The 15071-nt window shown below is 45.6% G+C and overlaps 1 protein-coding gene across 1 annotated transcript in view; it reads right to left on the bottom strand.

The window, feature by feature from the left end:
* Window positions 1–5937, bottom strand: part of Siah1 (siah E3 ubiquitin protein ligase 1) — a 32538-nt gene extending 26601 nt beyond the window's left edge. Inside the window, exon 1 of the mRNA XM_050120818.1 lies at window positions 5790–5937. The gene's annotated coding sequence lies outside the window, so the exon portion shown is untranslated. The remainder of the gene's footprint in view (window positions 1–5789) is intronic.
* Between the last annotated feature and the right edge of the window lie 9134 nt (window positions 5938–15071).

Below are 15071 nucleotides of genomic sequence, written 5' to 3'. Positions count from 1 at the left end.
CTACAACTCCAGCTACAGGAGATCCAATGCCCTCCTATAGCTTCTGAGGGCACAGCATACTCATGCACAATTCCACACAGACACAGAATTTGAAAATAAATAAATGTTCTAAAGGAGAAAACTTTCAATAAATTGGAAGCTGCAGAGAGGCATGGTACCAAAAAGCACATACTGTTCTTGCAGAGCACCCAGTTTGGTTTCCAGCACCCATAAGGCAGCTCACAACCACCTTATAACTCCGTTCTAAGAGTTTCTGCTACAGAGTAAGAACATCTCACAGAAAAACAAAAAGGGGAAGAGAAGAGAGAAAGGAGGAAAGGACATATTTGCCACTGGCAGTCTCTGTTTAAAAACACAGATTAGTTTTTTCTCCTTCCAGTTCATGTGCCCAAACCTTTTTTCCAAACAAAGAATATACAAAAAAGTCAAAAACAAAAACAAACCAACAAACAAAACACACAAATCAATATGTCAAACTTAATGAAAAGTCTTTGCCAAGCAGAATCACTTGTATCGGCATTGTCAGACGGCACTTTCTGTTGTAAAGTGCACATGACGTGTAAGTACTGGGATGCTATGTCATTTGGCTGGTGACCTTGTCAGGAACAAACTCAAGAACTACAACAGATGGGAAGGAGCACATGCAGCATTAATCCGTTCATAGAAAGCTCAAAAGCAACTAAATTCCATCTGTGGCATTCAAAGGCAGGAGATGCCTCCTGTCAGGAGTGGTAATTAGATGAGGAAAGAGGGTGTCTTGTTCTGGTAATGTTCTTCTTAACCCCGGGGAACAGTTAGAACAGCGGGCTCATTTTGTGAAAAGTCAAGGCCTACTCATGATTTGAGCACCTTTCTATATGTAGTTGCGTAAAATGTCAACCAGAAAACATACATGTAAGAATCAAAGTGCATCATTCCATCACTTTAGCATTCTCCCAGGATCCCCTTGAACAACAACCAGTATCATCAGCAAGCACTTGGTAGCAACTCCCTTCCCCAGTGCAGCTGCTCAGCTCATTTCCATGCCTCTGGCCTGCCACACAAAGTACCTGCACTCACTGGGAGAAAAGAGCAGAAACCACCAAAGCTTTATCTACCTTAGCTTCTCTCTGTCAAGCCACAGACCAACTTCTCACCCTTGAGAATCCAAGAAGAACCCTGCCTGCTATTTTCTTGCTTCAAAATGTTACACTTCCCTCTTGGACCAGGTCTCTCCAACACAAGCATGCATTACTAGCCCCATCTGGCTTCTATGCCACTGCATGCCTCTGGTTTTCTTTCTCCTTCTTTCTCCCTCCAACTGCACAGACACCTCAACTCAAACATATCAGAACTCTGAATGTTACTACCATCCTGGCTCAACATCGCCAGTCTTTTTCATCTTGACAAGTGGCAACACAACCTATAGTCACTCTAGCCAGAAATCTTTATTCCTTCCTTTCCCTACCTCTCACATCTAACTCATCAACAAGACCTGTTATTATGTATCAAAAATATACCTGAAATTCATCCACTTTGTTCATTTTCACCGCCAGCACTTAAATCCCAGTCATAATCAGCTATCACAGATAATAAGAAATAGTCTCCAAACAGCTAAAGCAATCTTTGTTTTTTGTTTTTGTTTCGTTGTGATTTTTCGAGACCGGTTTCTCTGTGTAGCTCTGATTGTCCTAGAATTCTGTAGACCAGACAGGCCTCAAACTCAAAGATCCACCTGCCTCTGCCTTCCAAGCGATGGTATTAAAAGCGGGTGCCACCACCGCCAGGATTAAAGCAGCCTTTAAGAGTCGTAGATTGGGTCTGAGCGCTGGCTCAATGGCATGGAGCGCCACCCGCGGAGCCCGAGGTCGCGGGTTCAAGTCCTCCTAAGTAAGTGAGTCTGTCTGTGCTGTCTGTCTCTGTGCTTGTGCTTAGACTGTACTGTACTCTGTACTGTGCGTGCTTGTGACGTGTGTGCCTGCCTGTACTGCATAATTAATCGGAAAAAAAAGAGTCGTGGATTGTGTTGTCCTTGTCAGTAAACCTTTCTCAGAGTTTCCTCAATTCACATTCTTTGCTGACTCAACAGAATCAACCCCCACCTGCCTGCTTCCTCAATCCATCATTTCATTTCAGTGACATTCTCCTGTAAGCACTCCAAATCCGTCCAGCCTCAAGGACCTTTACTAGGCTGCTCCCCTGCTTCAAAGGGCTAGTGCCAGTTCTTCATCTTCCTTTAAAGGTAACCACCCCAAACAGCAGCTATCCCTCCCACTGTCTCTACTTCAGGACCTTTGACTCTGTTTATAATACATAAAGTAACATGTAATTTTATTTCACTTGAATGTATGGCTAATATTTAGAACTGCAATTTTAATTAATTAAGCTGTGTGTGTGGGCACTGTGTTTTTTAATGCAGAAGTAGGCAGTATCTCTGCTCTCAAGGATCTTAGACAACTGACAGGGCCAAAAGACACATCCAGGTCTGACTCTTAATGGCTGTTCTCTTGAACAACAGTACTTCAACAGTAGGACCCAGGTGGTGGGTAGAGTAACATCCTTAACAGGTGTTCACACAGTACTAAAAACTAAGGCTCAGAGAAACTAATCTTCCCAAAGTAACAGACATTGAAGATTATACACAACCACAAAGCACTATAGAAATGTACAGTGTTCAGGGAACAAAATAATCTAGTTTGAATAAGTAGGGCAAATATGACACACTGGGATAAGGCTGAGAAAAGTCTACTTAAGTCAATGTAAAGATATAGTTATTTAGCATTGACTTACTGAGCATCAATGTATGCCAATACTGTGCTTGACAAGCAGGAGAACAAAGCTAAAACTCAAAGACATTACAGTCTATTTGGATAAGCAAAATGCTATATAGAAAAACAGCGGCTCAGGAGACATTGTAGTGGAGACAAGCAGAGTACTGGGGAACATGAAGAAATGGCACCCAAATCAATGTGGGGAGTTCAGGAAGAGCTCAGCTAATGATGACTGGGCTATTATGAATTTAGTAGAAAGAGGAGGACCTGGAAGCACACAGTCCATCAAAAATGCAAGGAAGCAACAGAAGGGGCCAGCTCAGACAAGGCACTGTACTTACTAAACACATCAAGGAACTTAGTTAGGCCTACATATTGAAGGCCTTTCAAGTCAGGTTCATAGGTTTAATAAGAAAGCTCATTTACACTGGTAACACTAGGAAGCCATAAGAATGGCTAAACCAGGGCTGGAGAGATGGCTCAGTTGTTAAGAGTACTTGCTGCTCTCCCAGAGGATCCCAGTTCAGTCATCCATGTCAGGCAGCTCACAGCTACCTGTAACTCCAGCTCCAGATGATCTGATTGCCCTCTTCTGCCTCTGTCATTGGCCGATTACCAGTAACTATACTGGTAAAAGTATACTGTAAAGATAAAAACTTCTGCATATTTTTCTGTTTATAGGAAAGTCTGAGCTCTCAAGTTTTTATAAAGATCTGGTTGAAGGCAAGGTCTAGATGAAATACATCAAATATTTAAGTATTTGATAAATTGCATGTAGAAATTCCTATTTTTATTTAAAGATCTGAAACAGACCTTAACAGAACTTCTAATCTTTAAAACTGAGTGTATCAACTACCATAAAATAAGATGAAAGTTATGTACAACTATGTAAAGTCACTCAACTTGTTCTGTTACCTTAATTATGCAAGACTGGTCTTCAGAATACCTTACACACTGAAAACAAAACCCTAATCTTCCAATCAGTGGCATATTTGGATATTTCCCTTGTTATTTACTACTTTTAACCAAAGAGAATATATTTTCTAGTAATACAGCAATTTTTTCGAGTGGTGTGTGTATGTGTGTGTGCGCGCGCGCACGCGCGCGCGAAGGGCGGGGGTCACTAAATAGCCCTAGATGGCCTAAAACGTTTCTCTTGCCTCAGCTCCACAAATCACAAATGTTGGAATTCCAGGCAAGTAATGCAGTATAGGTTTCTACCACCATGCCCAGCTAGGAATTTCCTGAAGCCTCGAGAGAACAGATATTCTGACGCAAAATGAATTACATTTGTTTCTAAATGTAACCCTTGTTCCCCCCCCCTTTTTTTTTTGCGCGATCACAAATTAGCAATTCCCCAAATTTGCTACACTGTATTTCAGTTTTAAATAATGTTACAAAGCTATGTGGCAAAGATACCAGCAGGGGTCTATTAAACCAATTCTAATACAAGACAAATCTGACAAAGCCCAGGTTAAGTAAAAATGCTCTGAACAAAACTGCAACTAACCTATCCAGACTACGGAAGTTTGTATTGTTATTCAAGTTTCCAAAACAAAAAAGTATGAGGAATCTATGCAATCCACTTTGAGAAAATAGCCCAGTCACAAACTTATCGCACAGGTAAACACCGTCTCCAGAACGTGAGCCAATCTCTCCCTGACAGTTACTATGTCATCCCTTTTGGAGCCCGCGACACCACAGGTAACTACTCTAATTAAAGGGATTCACTGTCCTACTTTTCCAAGTTAGGTAACTGAAGTCCTTGAAGGTGAACTGCACCATGAACTAAGACTGCGAAAAGGAAACTTCATTCTAATCTATTCGACTTCCCAAATTCCGGAATGTATAGTATTTACCAGTTCACACCCCCTATCACTCAAGTCCCTAACTTCAGCATCTCAGAAAGCATGCCGTTCTGCAAGTCCCTAACTCCAGCATCTCAGAAAGCATGCCGTTCTGTCCTCTAAAACAGTTCATTTAACAACAGAACCCAAGCACTAACGATTTATAATGCCAAATATTTTGGTTTACGCACTTCCAATGCACCCATGCCAGGCTAATTTAAGCATATTTTTATGAGACAAGAGCCTGAGCGGTAATCATTTGCTGAGGACTTACTTACTATAAGAGCTCTCTGCACTTCAACTACTTCCCATCTCATGAGTTCTCAACAGCTTTGAGGAAAATACTCGCCATGAGACCCATTTTGCAGATTAGGAAAATGAAGCACCCAAGAAATTAGGACTCTTGCTCAAGGTCACAAACCGGTGGGGCAGGATTTGGTCGGAGCTCGGAGCAGGAGAGCTGAGTCCCGAGCCCGTGCTCCTAACGCTTTAAGGAGTTAACATTTCACCCTTGACAATCGCCAATCAAGAAATGGCAAATGTTCAACGCTAGGAACGGCAGTCAGGTCCCTCCCTGTCCTACATCCCACATTCAGGGCTCCCATGACTTTGACAAATCAGCTCCATGGCCTCATTTTCCGAAGGCACAAATGTGACTCCTGCCAGGGTAAACAAATTCCCTATCTTTCCAGGAACCGGCGCGCCGCAGCGAACCAGGGCGTGCACACGAAGTTGCATCTGGGAGCGTGGAGGAAGGACCCCAACTATCCCGCAAAGGAAGCTGGGCGGAGCAAGGCTTAGGCTTAAAGGCTGGAGCGGCCCGGGCGGGCGTCCGCGCGCCCGCTCCTGGCGACATAAACAAGGGAGGAGGCTGCCTTCTTCCCCCGCACAATGAAGGCGCAGATCCGGGGGAGGCCGCCCGACCGGAGCCGCCGAGGCGAGGCCCGACCGCGGGCCGCGCAGCGCGCGGCTGACCTCCGCCATGTTGGCCGTCCACCGGGCCGCACAACAAAGGCTGCGAGAGGGCGCGGGCCTGAACCTCAGTGAGCCCGCCCGTCCGCCGCCGGCTCACACGGCCGCTCACGCCTGGGCCCGCCCGGGGCGGCCGAGACAAAGGCGCCGCGGCTCGGCGAGGGCTCACCCGGCCCACCCCGGGCCGCGGCCGGCTCCTCCCTCCAGGCCGCCCGCTTACCTGTGGGCGGAGAGCGCGCCGCGGACCCCGGCCCCGTCTAACGCGCCCGGTCGCCAGCTGCCTCCGCCACCACCGCCACCGCCGCCGCCGCGGGCCGCGCTTCCAACTCTCGCAGCGCCGACACCGACGGGACACCCTGGGCCGCCGCCCTCGAGAGCGCGCCTGCCCGCCCGGCAGCCCGGCTCCCCTGCCGCCGCCGCCGCCGCCCCGCGCGTCCTCGAGCCCGGCGCGCGCGCCCGCTAAACACCACACACTGCGGCGGCCGCCATGAGCGGGCGCGCGCGGAGAACCCGTTGGGGCGGGGCTTCCCACGGCCACGCATGCGCGCTGGCGGCTGGCGGCTGCGGCCCGCGCGCCTACGGTGGTACTGGTTCCCGCGGTGGCGGTTGGCGTCAGGAAGGTTCGGTTACCGAAGCTGCGCCCCGAGCGTCCCCGCGAGGCGACTGTGCGGTCTCTGGGCTCTCTGTGGGGCCTCCTGGGTTTCCGCCTCGCGTCTCCGCGGGCCCGCGGCCTGTAGTGGCCGCCACGACCCCACTCCAGGAGGAGGAGGGCCGCGCCCCCGGAGGCTAGTTGAAAGCTGGCTAGTTCGAAGCATGCGTGCCTTTTCCTCTGCGTCCCCACTCTACTAGGAAGCTACTCGTCGGGGGCTGTCCATCCTGCTACTATAAATTTAAAAAAAAAAAAAAAAAACAGGGAGCCGGGCACTCGGAAAGCAGAAACAGAATCTTCACAAGTTTGGGGCCAGGTTGGTCTATGTAGGGAATTGAAGGGCTTCACGGTGGACCCTGTATCTAAAATATTAAATGAAAACCTCATCTTCAGGGCTAGGAATGTATTCATGAGGAATGCTTGCCTAGGATGAGATTCCCCAATTGCAGGTGAAGGGGTGGAAGCCTTTCCATTTGATTCTGGTGTGGGCTGGGGGGGCGGAGGGGAGCAAGGGTCAGAGGGACATCTTAGGGGTTCTGGGGCTGGAACGCCAGTGGTGAGCCTTGGCAGGCGGCAGAGTACCCGTTAAAGTTTTTTTGATGGGTGCCTGAGTCCAACTAGGTCCCTGAGTGGATTTCCAGGGAAGAACTCTAGAAATGGAATGCTGTGTGAAAACAAAGTACTTTTTCTGTGGGGCAAGAAATTCTCCTCACCTTGAACCATCAGCACAAACACCACCCAGCCATAACCCAAACTTGTGCTCAAAGGCGGAATTTCCAACTTTCCTCAGCATCTTTGTAGTCTGTGCTGCATTGGTACTTGTGTTCTTGAGCTAACATTTTTCTTACCATGCCCTTCCTCTGGAACCATTGGCACATCCAGTTGAGAAAGTTTTTTTTTTTAACTACAGTACTTTACATTCATCATCATTATTATTATTATTTATGTATACAATGCTCTCTGTCTGCATGTATGCCTGCCCACCAGAAGAGGGCACCAGGTCTCAGATGGTTTGTGAGCCACCATGTGGTTGCTGGGAATTAAATTCAGGACCTCTGGAAGAGCAGCCAGAGCCATCTCTCCAGCCCTTGAGAATGTTTTTTAAGGTGTTTTTAGCCAAAGTATTATATTACCACATAACATGTTGGTCCCCAAAAGCCAGATAAAAGGTTTGCATTATATAGAGCCACAAAGATTTTAGATTTTAGTTGTGTTCCTGTCCATTTCAACAAATACTTAATTACATAGGGAATGTTCAGATAATCTGTCATGCTGTGCTTCGTCACAGAGCTTACCAAGTAGGAAGAATTCATTCCCTCTCCCATTCATAGAACAAATGGTAGTCACCGTGCTAGTCCTGAGAATACAGAGCCATTGCTGGGTACTTAAGACATTTTATACTCTAGAAGGAGACATAAACATTAGTCTCCTACATGTACCATTACAGCTGTGAGGAAAAAATCACCAAGAAGATGCCTAACTGCTGCATGTGTGTGCACAGGTGTCTGGCACAAAACTGAAGGACAAGGAATTAGCCAGATTGAAGGGAGGCTAGGAATTGTGGGGACACTGACGAAGCAGGAGAGAATGCCAGAAGACGCCCCTGCTGCTGTCCACTGTTCCACTATACGCTGAGGGAGGGAGAGCAGAGGCCCTGGGACGCTGCAAAGCCGGTGGAGTTCAGAGATGCCGAACTTGGAGGACCAAGGTGTTCACTTGTGTTTCCTAAGGGACAGTACTTCTCGGCCTGGTGACAGAATGGTACGAGTCCGTATGGGAGAGGCCAAAGAAGCTGAGAGAAGAAACCCCGGGAGAAGCCTAGAGAAAATCCCACAAAATGAAAGCCCACACCAGGAGGCGGCTAAGGAGAAAGGTATCTAGGATGGGCCTGTGAAAATAGCATCAAATGCTACCATACCTCAGTGCCAAACTCAACGGGTAACTTCATCAGTCCCACAAAAACTCCGAAATAAGCCTGGCACCGAAATAAATGGTGCATGCCTTTAATCCCAGCACTCCGGAGACAGAGGCGGATGCATCTATGGGAGTTCGAATCTAGCCTAGGCTATATAGAGGTTCCAAGACATCTGGGGCTACACAGGAAACCCTGTCTCAAAAAAAGCAGAAACCTCCATGAAATAACTACCATTACTGTTCCCATTCTTGCTCTGCTAGAGCAAATAAGGCACATGAAACCTAGAAGATGATAGATGCCAGTCAGGATCCAGATCCAACCCAGTAGCGAACAGTGGGGCATGCTGGGAGATCCAGTGCTCAGGAGAATGAGATCAGTGCATCACCACTGAAGACTCTATTAAAAACTTAAACCCAGCTTCAGTGTCCTGACTGCTATTCCAGGATTCCAGCAAAAGGCAAGAGGAATTCTTGTTTTTCTTTCTCAAGACACAATTTCTCTGTATAGCCCTGTCTGTCCTGGAACTCAGCCTGTTCACCAGGCTGACCTTGAACTGAGATCTGCCTGCCTCAACCTGGGATTAAAGGCTTGCACTCTGCACACACCTTCTTTAATTGGAAGTAGCTTGGAGTCCGTGTAGAAAGCACGGAAATGAGGACCGAGAAGTCAAGGAGGTCAGAAGTCCTTTGCCCCTTGAGGAAACCCCTGTGTGGCTATATGAAGGCAGATTTTCCAGAGTCATGGGTAAACTAATTTTAAATTAACCGAAAATGGTTTATTTTGGAATGGACACTTTGAGGTTTGTCGGTATCATGACTGTGTAACTAGATACTGTAAAATGGAATTATGAAATATAAGTAATGATGGCTCGTGTCTGAGGCAAGAGTTTGAGTCAAGCTTGAATATACTGTAAATTCCAGGTCAGCACAGAATGAAACATTGTCTCAAAAGCAGCAACAACAACAAAATGCCCACAACTCCAATCTCAACAAACTGCCAGAATAAAATGTAAGCCAGGCATGGTGTCTCAGTCATATGGCCCCAGTTTCTGGAGAGATGACATTGTCCAAGAGTAACCTAGTGAGTCTGTTTGCAAAAATGAGACGGATGTGGGATACCTTTAATCCTAGCACTCAGGAGGCAGAGGCAGACAGATCTCTGTGAGCTCAAAGTCAGTCAGAGTTCCATAGTGAGACCCTGTTTCAATAAATTATGAAGACTACAGAAATATCTGAGGCTCCAACTTAGTGGTAAAGCACTTGCCTAGAATTTCCCTTTCACTTTTTCAGAGAAACTTGCAATGCCTTTGTCAGAGAAAATAGAGACAGTTTGGGAGTGAACTTTGCATTTTCATAGGCATTGGGCCTGGGTTTGGAAGGATACAGGCTTGGGAAAGAGAGAGCTAGCCCCTCTGGGGTAGGGCATAGTCCATCTCCAACCCCATTCTACCCCCATCTCTGCACGCAACAGCAAGGTGAACAAAAGAACCTGACATTGAAACACAGTTGTCAGCACCCTGGGGCACAAAGACAGACATCTCTGTTCCTCGCACCTCACCTCTCCTTTCTCCAAATAGCATTTGTCAATCTGATAATGACAGCATCTGTCTGGCCTGAAGCTGACAGACAGCTCAGAGCCTTGTAAATCCTGGAGTCTTTGAAGTTGCCAGGTACCCAGGACAGAGTGTTTCCAGGGATGCCAAAGGAAGGCCGGTCTCAAGATGTTGGCATTCTTACATCAGCACCCAGATGCAGTCTTGCCTCCAGAATTCATTCACTCCTTTTCCTCTTGTTGCTTTTCCCTTTGTTTTAAGCCTTCTCTCCTTCAGAAATCAAAATTCTCTCCTTCATTTTTCTGATTCCTTTTTATAGAAAGCTAATCTCATCAGATTAATTTCATCTCAGGCTTTTAATGAGATTTAGAAACCTGATTGGAAAAAAAAAGAAATTAAAAAAATTAAATCCAGGTGATAGGTATGGGTAGGACATGATCCTCACATTCATAAGGTTAGTGTACCTCCCATTTTAAAGAAAAATAGTGGAACATGGATGCTGGCATTCCCATGATACTGTAGGAAAGCACTGTTTTGCTACTTGGCCTATTGGGGCTCAAACCCAGAACCCCTTTGCTTGCTACAGAAGGACTGTGTCAACTATGTTGTGGAATTTTAATTACAATGTGTTACATTAGTCTATGTGGTGAAATATTTGTTTCATGATGCAAAGATGTGTTGCATTCCCTTATGTTGCATTGGTTTCACTCTGTAAAGCTGTGTTACTTTGCCTGTCTAAAACACCTGATTGGTCAAATAGCTGCACGGCCAATAACTAGGCAGGAGATAGAACTAGACAGGGCTGGCAGGCAGAGAGAATGAATAAGAAAGAAGGAAGAATGAGGAGAGGAGGATGTTGGGGGGCCTGCTATACAGCCAGACATGGAGCAAGAAGGAAAGAAAAGATATATAGAAATAGAAAGGTAAAAAAAAAAAAAAAACCAGAGACAAACGGTTAATTTAAGAAAAGCTGGCTAGAAATAAGCCAAGACTGGGTGGGCATTCATAAGAAGGAATACGTCTCCATGTGATTATTTGGGAACTGGATGTTGGGCCCTCTAAGAGCAAAGAGAAAGAAAAAAAAAACCAGCTATACCACTAAACTGCATCTCTAGACCAGAAAGGCATTTTGTAAACAATAATGCTGTAAATGAGGGGATTTCAGGTCCTGTGCAGAAAATACTTCAGGATAAGAGTGTCTGAGGATCCTGTTGGTTGGCAATCATATCTCCAATGGGATAGAAAGCAGCTGTCCTGTACTGACTCCTTATAAGGGCTCCAGTGACAGAAATAAGTCACTTTCCTCTTAGGAACAAAGGGGGCATACAGGACTGTCTTTATCAGGGTGATTAATAATATAAGTGAGATACACAGCTCCTTGCATTGTCTCAGCAAGAAGTCTTTGATGCCTGATGACTTTCTTAGCTGAAGTAGAAACAAGTAGACTAAACAGAATGGGTCTTGCATTGCCCACCTCCCTTTTCCCTGACAGTGTCTTGCTGTAGAGCTCACACTGGTTTCCAATTGGCAGTTCTCCTGAGTGCTGGAATTACAGGTGTGGGTTACCACGTGTGGCTGAAATTTAGATTTCAAGTACTCTGGGATTGCCTGCAAACCTGACTAGACAGGCTGTTGAGAACGCTTAATCCCCCTAGAGCAAGTTCAAGGACACCCTGTGTTATGGGAGACTCTACCTCAGGCAGGGGAAGCACACACAAAGGTGAATTCAGGCTTCATGTATGTACACAGCTCAGATATCCAAAAACTCATCCCTCTTAATATGTGATAGCACACTAACTTTCAAAATGCCTGAGTCAGCATGACCCTCACCCCAGCAGTGTGCAGTACCCCGGTCCAAAGCACAGATCTGACCTTGATTTCATGCTTGCTGCTACACTCATTAACACTTTCCAGGGTCTCTGCAGTCCCTCCATTTTTAGAAAACCTATTAAATCTCTTCTCTATCAAGCCACTAAAGTTTGCTGACTCAGTCTATGAGGAATAAATATATTACTGCTATTTAAAGAAGCCCACTGACTGAGTGGCCTCTACCGTCAATGCATGGTGTCCTCTGCATGCACTAAAAAGCAGTGTTTTTCAGACAGGGCATCCCATACCTTTCCTCCCAACATTTGAGAGACTGAGAAAGGAGAGTATCAAGCTGGAAGCCAGCCTGGGCTGTACGGCAAGGCTATGTTTAGCAAAAATAAATAAACAAACAAACAAACAAACAAATAAATAAATGATCCAAGCCATATGATGCCAAATTGGCCAACCAGTTAAGACTTTATACTGATGCCCTCCAAATCACAAAGACAACTTCCTGCTTAAGTCTCCCACCCCCTCAGGAGAGCCACAGACTGCTTAGGTCTCCTCCCATCTCATGAGAACCACAGCCTGCTTAGGTCTGTTCCTGCCTCAGGAGAGCCACAGCCTGCTTAGGTCTGTTCCTGCCTCAGGAGAGCCACAGCCTGCTTAGGTCTCCCACCTGCACTGTTTGTTTCCGGGCAATATAGTGTCTTTCGCCCTGGAAGACACTTTCCCCCTTTCTCCGATTTTTGTTTTAAATTTTAAATATGTATACTTGTGTATGTATGTAGTGTGTACTTGGCAGATACTTTATATTATGATTTATAATAGTAGTTAAACTACAGTTATGAATTAGCAATGAAAATAAATTTATTGTTGGGGTCACAACATGAGGAAGTGAATTAAAGGGTCACATTAGGAAGGTTGAGAACCTCTATGTTACAGGCTTACACCACTATGCATGGATCATGTGGGACAGGGAATGGTGTTTAGGGCTTTTGCATTCCACACAAACTCTTTATCGACTGATCTATGTCCCTACTTCCTGCTTTCATTTGAATTATTTTTTTTCCTGTTTGTCCTTCCACCTATGTGGAATTACAGTTGTTGGTTTGTTTACCCCCCCATGTCTGTCTTTTATTTTGTCTTTTTTTCCCCGTTTATTTATTTATTAAAGATTTCTGTCTCTTCCCCGCCACCGCCTCCCATTTCCCTCCCCCTCCTCCAATCAAGTCCCCCTCCCTCGTCAGCCCAAAGACCTACCAGCGTGTAGTTGAGTCTCTTTATCCATATTCTCTACATCATGGATTCTCCAAAAAACAAGTTGTTATTGAGTCGTTTCTGTAACCTTAGTTAGCCTCATTTTCTTTTGATCCATCTGGCATTGCCTCCTAAGTGCTGGGACCAAAGGTGTGCACTGCCACGCCTAGCCTGGATGTTTTCCTTGTTACCTGATAAATAATAAAGTATAACACTGTTTACATGCATTTTCAATGTATTAGACATTTAAAATTAGAGATGATTTCAAGTTTGTGGTGCAGCGCGCACAGCACAGCCAGTCCCTCAGTCAGCTCTCATTACCACAGAAACTGGGAAGTAATCTCAACTGTAGGAGGATCAGAAAGAAGGTGGAGGAATTAAACCTAGCTAGGTGTACACAGTCTCAAAATAAATAAACAAAAATTAAAAAGAGCCAAAGCTGTAGCCCAGTGATGAGTGTTGGCCTAGTATTGCCAGCAGTGGTCCTGGACTCAATGCCTGGCACAACACTAAATAAATACCCAGGAGAGTGAATGTGCACTGACCATAGGCCAACAGGCCTTCTGCGGGAGCACCTGCCATCCCGGCACCTGCTGGACGCTGTAAGAATAGCTCTATGCCCCGTGGAGACAGCTGATACTGTATTGGGTTTTTCTTTTGCTCTTTTGAGTGTGTGTGTGTGTGTGTGTGTGTGTGTGTGTGTGTGTTTATGTGTGTGCCTTTCTGTGTTGTCCAAATTGGATTAGAATCCACTAACATAGCACAGGCTGGCCCAGAATTTACAGTAATCCTTCTGCTTCAGTCTCTCCAATGCTGGTGCTGGGATTATACACCTACCTCTGCCATACCAGGTTTTATATTGTGCTCTTTTTATAACTAACAAGAATAAGACCAATAATATTCTCCCAGAATAAGGTCTGTGTGGTTGCTGAGTAAAAATATAAGCACAGAAGCAATTTTTAAAAGATATCTTTTTTTACATTTTTTATTGATATTTATTGAGCTCTATATATCTGAACTACAGAACAAGATTCCTAGAAAAGATAATAAAAGTGAGGACGTAGGAAAATCATAGAACCATTATTGCGTGACGTGTGTGACTCTGGGTTCAACTCCCAGTATAAAACAGGAGGGATCGACTCACCTGACTGTTCAGTAGTGTGCTGCATTGCTTCTCTTTCCCTTTTCTCAATAAAAATATAGGCCCTAAAGATAAATGAAAATGCTGCTCAGGCTTACATCATTATGGTTTCAATGAGCCAAAAATCCTATTTCCCCTTTTACCCAGAATAATAACTCTTGAGAGCTAAAATCTTCACAGCACTTTGAGCATTTAATTATTCCTCTCTGGTGCCAAAGAGGAAGACACAGATATCCACAGAACTTCATCCTGAGATTCTTCAGTTTGGTGAGGCTTCTGCTGGTTTTGCAAAGCTGTGTCTGTCCCACCAAGGTTATTTGGGCCACCTCAGCACCAGTCGCCCTTGCCTATGAAACCTGGCAATTTGAGCTGTCTCCTTGGACAAGGGGAGCTGCTGAAAGCCTGAAAGAGAAAGGGCAGTGATTCCCTGGAGAGCAGAAACACAAAGTGCATCTGTAGGGAGCCTGCAAGAATGGTGCACCTGATTGGGCTGATTGCATCAGCATCCTATTGACTCCCTGGAACTGGGGCACCCTGGTAACCCAGCCCTTCTGAGAATTCCACCCTCCTGAGGCCCTGAGCACCAGCAGTGGGCCTCCACATGCTCATAGCTCACCTTCTGTGCCTGGGAGCTCCAGGCCACACTTTCTCTCTATTCAGACTTGCTTCCTGAGGAAGGTCTAACAAAAATAGAGCAACCATGCCTGGGGGACCCAGTTCAGGAATGGCTGCCTTCACACAGCTTCCTCACCCTCATCAAACTTGGTCCAGTTCTTAAGATTCCCAGAGTGATGACATCAAATATTATTATTTATCTTCACATATAGTCCAGGCTGGTCATGTTATCAAAGACTTTCAGTTAATTAATTTTGTTCCCGGAGCTGGGGATGCAGCTTAGTGATAGAATAGTAGCCTGCCATACAAAAGGGCCTGGCTCCAGTCTCCTCAAATGACCTTTTGATCTCCTCCCCTCCCCAACCAAAACCACTCTTTGAAGTTGTTGCCATTCCTCAGTGCTTTCCTTATTTTTATTTAATATTCAAAGGAATTAGTTTCGTTATGACAATTCCATAATGCACTGCACTCTGCTCATTGTCACACCCTAATTATCCTGGTTCTCGACTCCTCCCGCTGATCCTTGATTAACAGAAAGCATCGCACAAACACAATCCTGCT

The sequence above is a fragment of the Alexandromys fortis genome, unplaced genomic scaffold (genome assembly GCF_014885135.2).
Source record: "Alexandromys fortis isolate MF-2015 unplaced genomic scaffold, M_Fortis_MF-2015_v1.1 scaffold_186, whole genome shotgun sequence".
Lineage (NCBI taxonomy): Eukaryota > Metazoa > Chordata > Mammalia > Rodentia > Cricetidae > Alexandromys > Alexandromys fortis.
This window is presented reverse-complemented; position numbering and strand designations above follow the sequence as displayed.